Raw genomic sequence first — 8,587 nt, forward strand, 5'->3', positions numbered from 1 at the left:
GTGCTTAGAGGTGGACCCAACACCCCCGCTCTGACTCCCGGCCTCCTGCCTGGAGATGCGCAGCGGCAAGACAAACACCTTCACAGGTCGTGACCTCCCCATAAAAGCACAGATTGCAATTTGTAGTGTGCCTGTCTTAAAAAAAAAACACAAAACAACAAACCAAGCGTCAGAAAAGTAGGTTAAACGGCCAGTTCAGCGAAGCACCTGCGCTGTAGTGCAGCAGTTAATCCATAACAGAACAAGTTACATGTTGCTAGAGCTTGGCCTGAATTTTTTTATTTTTTTTTTTATTTTTTATTTAGCATGAGTGTGTTTTTTCCAAGGGTGAAGGCTTGCGAGCACCCTGCTCGCAGTGGCAGGGCTGCTCACTCTGTCGAGGAATTGGTGCCAGCCCGAGCCTCGTTCAGCGCAGGGCAGGCTCCGCCGCCTCGGCACCCCGCCACGCTTTCATCTTCCATTAAAATCAAGCCTGTAGCACTACGAGGCCGCAGGGAGCAACAGTGAAGGCAAACCAGGTGCCGCTCAGCGCTCGCACCAGGGGGTCGTCGTCCGGGGCGGTGGCAGGGTGCCGAGCGATGGGGAGCGGGGGGGGTCCCCTCAGGGCCATGTCCCTGCACGGCAAGTGGCTTCAGCATCGGTCCTGTAACCTGCCCACACCCAGGCAGGGCCCTGGCCGCGCCCGCCGCCCCGGCAGGGCTGCAGGCAGTGCGGGCACAGACCTTCTCAGCCAGGTTTTAGGCAGCGCTGGAGCCAGGCGGTGCTCACGGCAGCGAGAGTTCCCTCAGAGGGCAGCACCCACTTCTGCTTCTCCGTCCAGTGCCTCAGGGGATCAAACTTTCATGCTGCTCAGCTTCATGTAAAAATGGGAAAATGAGGGAGAAATGGGGAAGAGGGGTAACAACCAGCCCTACTGATATTGCTGCCGGCTGCCGGCGCCCGGGAAGCCCAGCTGGGCCAGCCCAGGGGTAGATTTCCCCAACTCTCGATGCTGGCGATGCTTGCACACACCGGCTGCTGCCCTCACCTCTCGTCCGTCATTCGAATTAGCGACCCACTGCGTGGCTCAGAGGAGATAAACTTGTTTTTCAGAGCTGACATCCACAGATATCAGAGAAGTTTCCGTAAAGTGCTTCACACCGACAGTGCTGGGCAAAGCCCCGGCTCTTGTTACCAGTCTTGGGATTCTCGAGTGGCAAAACTGCAGCGTGTTAATGCTCACCAAGAGGCGCAAGAAGAGCAGCTCGCACGGTCAGAGGGCTCGGACGCTGCTCCTCGGACCAGCCAGGCTCCCTCCCCGGCAGCCGCAGGCACCAAAGCAGCAGCTTCCCTCGGAAAGGGGTCATGTCGCAGCCAGCAAAGTCAGGCCATGGTATTGCTGGACACCAGTGGCTCACAAAGCCAGTAACTGCTCCGGGCTGTCAGGCTTTGCCTGGTTGTGGCACAGCATAAAGGGAGAAAGAGGCAAAGAGAGGACAGGGAAAAAATGGAAAAGGGGGAAAGAAAAAAGAGAGAAGAGAGGAAAAAAAGGCAAAAAGAAAAGCCAAGAGATGCAAAGGAAAGCAATGGCCAGGGGGTGCTGCTGCACGGTCGGAGGTGCATTTAGGGCCGGAGAAAGGCTGTGAGGGCTCCCACCCCCCTGCAGAAGGACGGCTGGGCACGCTGCCCTCTTCCCACCGCTGCAGCCTCATCTCAGGTTATGTTCATTGCACCGAAATAATTTGTCTTCCAAGGCCTCTAGCACCCCACAGCCCCAGCGCAGTGCCTGGCAGCTTGCGCCCCTGGGCTGGGGCTGGTTTGCAGTGGGAGCTCCCAACGCCTTCACCTGCCACCCTGGGCCGCCCGCGCCAAGGCGGGCAGCGGAGGAGCTGCGCCCAGGCGCTGCCGGACACAGGCAGGGCGACCCTGGGGGCTCCAGCGGCCGGACACAGCTCAAACACCCCGCTCTGCACGCAGGCTGTGTCCCGCTGCGCTGTTGCAAAGGGATGCTTTGCCTCGATAGCTCACATGGAAAAAAAAACCCAAAGATTAAAAAACACCCCACACCCTCTGGCACAGCTGCGAACACTTTGTCACGCCAACCGCCGTGTAATAGTCCCTGCTGTGTTGATTTAACAAGCCCTGTGGACTGGGTTTCTGCTTGCCAACAGGCTGCTGGATTTCTAGGAAACCAAGGGACGGGGCAGGTAGTTTTGCCACAAGTTTGTGGCCTGATGTGATCGGGTGCTGTGTGGTGGACAAGGACCACCATCGTCAGCCGCCCCGTGCTGTGCTGGGCAGGGAGCAAAAGCCCGTGATCAGATGAAACTGCTGCTGCCGAGGCGAGAAACGCGTGAGACATCCACACCCAGAGCCCCGAGAGGCAAAATGAGTCACCTCCCCGTGCCGGCAGCATCCAGCACCTGGGACACGCTGGCCCCGCGCCCCTGTGGGGTCTTCTCAGGACAGGGGTGGGCAGCTGAGCGAGGTGGGGCTCTCGTTTTGGCTATGCTGTGCAGGGCTCCAGCCGGCAGGACCCACGGCGTGGGGCAAGAGCACGATGCCAGCCCCGCACCTGCCCTGCTTGGGGCCCTGCATCAACCTTCGGATAACATTTTTCTCCCCTTCCAGTGCTCCTGTGTGCAGCCCAGAGCTGGACAGGCTTTGGGACAGGACAGGGCATGGGTCGCTGCTGGGAGATGGGGCACAGAACCAGCCAGATGCGCAGCGGAGAGCATGGGGGAGCAGCAGGGGCTTTGGGCTTCACAGGGCGTGGGAGACTTCCTGAGTGTTGGATAAATGATGTTAATGAGCGGAGAGGGATGGGGAAAAGGAACAGCAAAACGAGGCTAAAATATATGGACAAACGTCAGCAGCGCAGCACAAAAACAAAAGCCCAGGGGAGGCAGCTGATGCAGTCGTGGTGTGAGGACAGCTGGGTGCTGGCTGAGGGCTAACGGGGTGCAGAGCCTGCTGCAGTCTTTGCTGACAGGCCACCAGCTGCAGGACGGGCTGCTCCGGACCCCTTGGCCCCCAGGAGCTCACCCTCACGGGGGGAAACCGCTGCCACCAAAGTGGCCCCCCCCATGCACGCACATGCGCACACGGGCCCCGGCAGATAAACAGCAAGCTCAGTAAAACCCCGAGTTCAAGACCTTGGAGCCTCTTGGGAGGAACATGCAAAATAAAGAAACAAAACACACTGTATTTATCGTCTTCCCCATGAACGTGTGCTGCAGATGGGTTGCTGCAGCGTGCACAGCTGCGCGCGGGGCCGGCAAGGGAGAGGAGGCTGGGAGGCGGCAGCGGCTTTTCCTGGAGAGGTTTGGTTATCCAGGGTGCTCACATGTCTCAATTAATTTCCCAAGGTTTATTAAACTTCCCCCCCCCCGTGTTTGGTGTGAGGGAGGTGTCTCTGTGCAGCATGCTGCTGCTCACCACCATGGTCTCGGTGCACGGTGCCTTTAAACTTTCTTACTAGTTCCTGCAAACTCAGGGCTGGTGGTGCTGCTTAAAATGGCTTTGCAGAGTAGGACATGCAAGCAGAACGACAAGCCCTGGGGCATGGGAAGCACTGCCCACCAGCCTGAGCTCCCCGCTGTCCCCCGCCGCTGCACCCTCGCCCAGGTGGGCAGGGACACCCGGCTGCGCGGCACGGCCGTACGGGAACCACCGAGGCACAGCCCCAGCTGGGGCTCAGCTGCGGCATCCTCCGACATGAGAAGCCAAGACGCTGCGGAGCCCCGGGACAGCCCCCTGCCACCGTGCCCCCGCAGCATCCTCCAGCAGAGCCCCTTTGGGAGCCTGTCTCTCTCCAACCAGAGCCTCAACAGCTAAATACCAGCCTGGGACGCAGGGAGCCTCTTAAAGCTCCTTCAGGAGGAGGAGATTTAACAGCCCATTGCCTCACTAGTACTGCCTGCTTGCGTACAGCCACGCACGAGGATGCGGGCGCGCTTTGTGAGTGATACGTTTAGATAGTGCCTTCTGCCAGAGGGATCCCCATTAATGCTGCAAATATCACATCCTTGCGTGCAAGCTACCCATATCAGTCCGATCACCCCGCCTCTGCAGCACATCGGGTCCTCCAAGGCAGGCAGAAGCAGCCAGGGAAAGGTGGGCAAGAGGCAGCTACAATTGCCCCAGCATGACTTTAGCCAAGGTACGGGGGCAAACCCTCTGCTCCTGTGAAGCTGCCCAGAAAGCTTTGACTGTTGCACGCGTTCAGGCCGCGTCTATCTAATCTGAAAGCAATCAGAGAGCACCAGCTATTGCATTTGTCTCCAGAAAAGCAGAGGTTGCTTTCAGTCCTCAGAAAAATATCAGATTAGGAGCGGGCGTTGCGTTGTATTTCTACGCCAACGAGCCTTTGGTAACGTCCAGTGCTCACAGGTAAGGGGCGGCCAGGTCATGGCATCAACCGCTCTCAGCTCTGTCTCACAAAATATTTGCAGCTATTTCTGCCCAGGCAAGCGTTGCCATCAGTCCCCTGACCCAGTAAATGCTGTAACCGAGAGGGGTTTCTAATAAAGGCCTGGGAACTGCAGCATATTACAGTACGGACAGCTTTGCTGGATTAGAAACCTGATTAACGGCCTCGGGGGAGATTAGAAATTGCTATTTTGAGAGGGAGTTTCATAGCAGGCTCCGTGTAATCGCCAGCCCGAGCAGGACAGCGTTATCCTGCGCTGGCTGTTTTCTGGGCAAGCGGACACTTCTGGGAGCCCGGGGAGGCCGGGCAAGGGAGTAACATTTCTCTCGGCTAATAGACATGTTTATGTTTTCTGCAGTGCTGGTTGCTGGCTGACCACGGCAATTACACGGGGGAGTCGTATTTACATGTTTTAATGCTGAAACACTGGGCAAACAAGGAAAGATAATCATTAACTTTTGGAGCTGTTAACCTTCAGCGTGAGTTTTGGCTGGTGAAGGAGAGGTCTGGCAGAGCAAAGTCTCTATTTTAGTAAACATTGAAAGAATGACGTGAGAAACCTTTTGTTTTTGTATATTATGGGTAGGTAATTAAAGGGCATTACCTTGTGTCTCCAGCCTCTGTGTGGCAAGAAACTTTTCATTACAGGGGAGAGGGGAAAGGAGGGAAAATTGCTGCTAAAGCAAAAAATCCATTGGCTTCGTCAGCTGGGGAGCAGGAGGCGCTGAAGCACGGCATCACTGGAGGGCTGAGGGGCTGCCTCCATCCACACTCATTTCCTGTTGATTATCGTGCCAGAGAAACAGTATTTAAGGCTCAAACTTGCTGCAGGAGTTTTATCAGTAAAGCAGCGATAGGTTAGTAGCAAAGGGCAGCACCTTGTCGTCTGCCCTCCAGATTCGAGGACTGGCCGTGCCCCCGCTCCCGGCACGGGGGTGTGCGTCCAGCTGGGCAGGGTGGAAACACGGCGGCTCCTGCTGTACGATTCGGCAGGGACGCAAACACCCGGGAATCAAACACTCGTGCCCGACCACGAATGGTTAATGCTGCCCCTGGGGTAATGGCTTCTGGGTGGGAAAGCAGAGGAACAACAAACAGCAAAACGCTGCAGACTTTGGACTGTTATGGGCATCGTAAAAAAGTGGGGAATTGAGGAAGGAGGAAGGTAAAAGAGGAAGAAAGGCAGGGAAGATAATTTAAGTAGACAAGCAGGAGCAGATTTACAGCCGTAGCAGTTACGGTGGGCAGCGGCGGGGAGCGTGCCAGCCGGTGCAACAGCGCTTATTTAACCATCAGTGGGAAACAGATGATTAACTCAGGCCTAGGAGGCGATTACGGCCAGAACCAGCTCTTGGCCCAAGGCGCCGCTGCTGGGAGAGCCGTGGGTTTCGGGCATCGCCTCGCGCCCAGCACAGGCCACGGCTGGCTGGCGAGCGGGGGGCTGGGGCCGGGCACACAGAAAGCACTTTCTTTTGCCATTTAACACAGGGCATGGAGATGCACAGCTTTTGGGGGACCCGAGCGATCACCAAATTTAATCTTCTCCCATTGATTTGCACTCGTACCCTTTCTGCAAGGGAGGCTGTTAGAGACGTCTCTCCTACAGATCCAGCTTTTTCCTAGGAGGCAGATCTGCCCTCCCTGCGCTGCAGAGGCCGGCACCCACCCCTCCTGTCCCGGTGCCCTACATACCTTTCAAACCCTGGCTTTATGGCACTTAGCACGTGCCCCTCAAAATGATTTCGCAGCGTACAGCGGCCCCAGAGCAACAGAGCGAAGGTCCACTGTGATAGTATCAGCAGGTTTCCCCTGCACACGGCAGAGAATCTATTTATCTTTGTTTAGGAAATACATTAGTTCAGGAAAGCCCCCCATAGCCCTCAAAAGCACATTTTACATCTGCAACGTAGCTCCCAGATGGAGCAATCCCCGGCCCCCCCGCCCCATTGCAAAACAAGCTCCTCTCGCCCTTGGCAGCCCTGCGCCCTGTCACAAGATCCCTGCCTTCTAGCGGGCTTTTAAAGAAAGTTTTGGAAAAAAAACTTTGTTTGCACAAACAATGCACAGCGCTCCTGCAGCTGGGTGGGTTGGTGCCTCCCCCGGCTTTTAGTGTTGCACCTTTGTGAGGGTGGTTTTACATGATTCAGCATTAAAACATTTTAAATAATCGCTCCTGCAGAATAAAGCTTATTTGATTTTGCTTTTAAATGGACAAATAAGTTGACTCACAATTCAAACACAGCTATTAATGCCACTCAGACCAAAGCTCGAAGAAATTACAACTTTTACCACATTCAGCACCGGACCGTCCCTGCTCGCGTACCAGCAGTGAGCTTTCACCAGCGGTGAGCGGCCAGCCTGAGCAGGCAGGGCCTGAAGGTGCCTGTGTGGGTGAGCTCTTGCTTCCAGGGGCAAAGAAACGTGGAAAAATCCAGTGCGCGCTCAGAAATGGCTGTAGCCAGACTCAGCGATGCTGTTGGATGTCACCCTGTGCGACCGTAAGAGTCTGCCTCACGCAGTGAGGTACAAGGCCACCAGCTTTGCCATGCCCAGCGTACAGGCGCACGCAGAACGGAAAGGTTGGCAAAATCCATTGCAATCAGGCTGCTGTTTAATTCACCGAAGATTTATTCCTACAATGCTTTAAACATAGGAGCAAGAAGATCTTTTGAGACGCCCATACGCCGTCGCTGCACTGCCGTCAGCTCCAGGTCCCAAATGGGAGGCTTTTGCTCATGCACAATTTTGTAAAACTAACTTTCAGCAGGTGTAAAATGAAGCAGATGATGAGTGTTAGTCATGCCATAAAGGTGCTCTGAAGATTAAATACCGGTCGCACCCCTTCTTGCAGGTAAAGGGCGAGCCACGATGTGCCATGCTGCGATGGCATTTGCATACATGCGTATATTTTAATGTCACAAGGCAAACTCCATTTTGACTAAGGGTTATTTAGGTCCTGCCATTGCCTTTGCTCGAGCTAGAAACCCGGTCTCTTTGGGCAGGAAGGGACGTTAAGGCACGCTATTTACTACTAAAATACAGAAATCAGACCATGCCAAAACTGCCCATTATTTTGTTAAATACTGGAAAAAAAACCAATATTGTCTGCTTTCCTGAGCGACCAGGTTTATACAACAACGCAAGCATAGATTAAACTGCTACCAGGCGCACAGCTCCTCAGCCGGACCCTCACCCGGCGATACGACGGGGCATCAGACAAACCCTCAGGCTAGCTCAGCCTTCACTGGGGGAGCCGCCGTTAACGCGCCAGTTACACGGCTCAGCCGGGCGCCTTCGCGGCCAAGGCGCTGCTTGGTCCAGCGCCGGCAGCCCACGGCTGCGTCGCGCGTCGGGCTGCGAGCGCCGGCGCAGGGCTCTGCTGCGCAGGTCGGGCCCACCCGGGGAAGAGCGAAGGGGCGGGTGCGGAGGAAGAGTCCAAAATGGAAAGAAAAACCTCACGTGGGCAGAGTAACCTCACTGGAGCCCTTCTCAGAGGTTAAACTAAGCTTTAGTTGTGGCTGTTTGCTTCTTTAGGCTAACGGGATTCTGTAAATAGAGACCTCCTGCTGGCCTACTAAGCTTGACCTTACGGCCACGGTGTTTCATGCATGGGGGGGACCCTCAGCTGAGATCGCTGCCTAGTTATTTAGCAGGGGCAAAGAGACATCTAATGGAAGGTCCCCAACTTCTAGATGAGGTCTCTGCCCATCTCTGCCTACCTGGAAGCCAGAGATCCTCCAGGTATTTTCCAGCTGCTAAGACAAAGCACTGGAGTTCGCCTTTCCAAAATTATTCCCGTAACTCAATTGCTGGCAGATGGTGCTTTTACACTCCCTTTGCTACACCAGAATTTAATGGGATGCTACTATGTGCATCTTCGATATGAAAGGCATGTCTGTGTTATTTGAATCTTTATTACTTTGATTATATCCATGTCAAAAATTAGGTTTTTATTCAACACCACGCATCTCTCAAAATGCCATTTTTTAGCCTTAAATTTTTTTTCAGACCTGAAAAGATCCTTTTTACATGCCTTAAGACAGTAAAGCCAAGAAAATGTTAAAAAGGAAGGCAGGCGTCTGAGATGACAGCTTGTAAGCGCATGAATAAAAGAAAGGGTAGCAGGCTATCTTCCATATTTCTCAGGATGGAAATATTATGTTTGATCTCATATGT

The 8,587-nt window shown here is 54.7% G+C and overlaps 1 long non-coding RNA gene across 1 annotated transcript; it reads right to left on the reverse strand.

Annotated features, from left to right (window-relative positions):
• Window positions 1-4,808: 4,808 nt before the first annotated feature.
• Window positions 4,809-6,350, reverse strand: LOC135315846 (uncharacterized). The gene is made up of 2 exons (XR_010375330.1): window positions 6,104-6,350; window positions 4,809-5,478 (listed from the first exon to the last, which is right to left on the reverse strand). It is a non-coding gene; the product is annotated as an uncharacterized LOC135315846 (long non-coding RNA).
• Window positions 6,351-8,587: the final 2,237 nt, after the last annotated feature.

This window comes from Phalacrocorax carbo, chromosome 15 (genome assembly GCF_963921805.1).
Source record: "Phalacrocorax carbo chromosome 15, bPhaCar2.1, whole genome shotgun sequence".
NCBI lineage: Eukaryota > Metazoa > Chordata > Aves > Suliformes > Phalacrocoracidae > Phalacrocorax > Phalacrocorax carbo.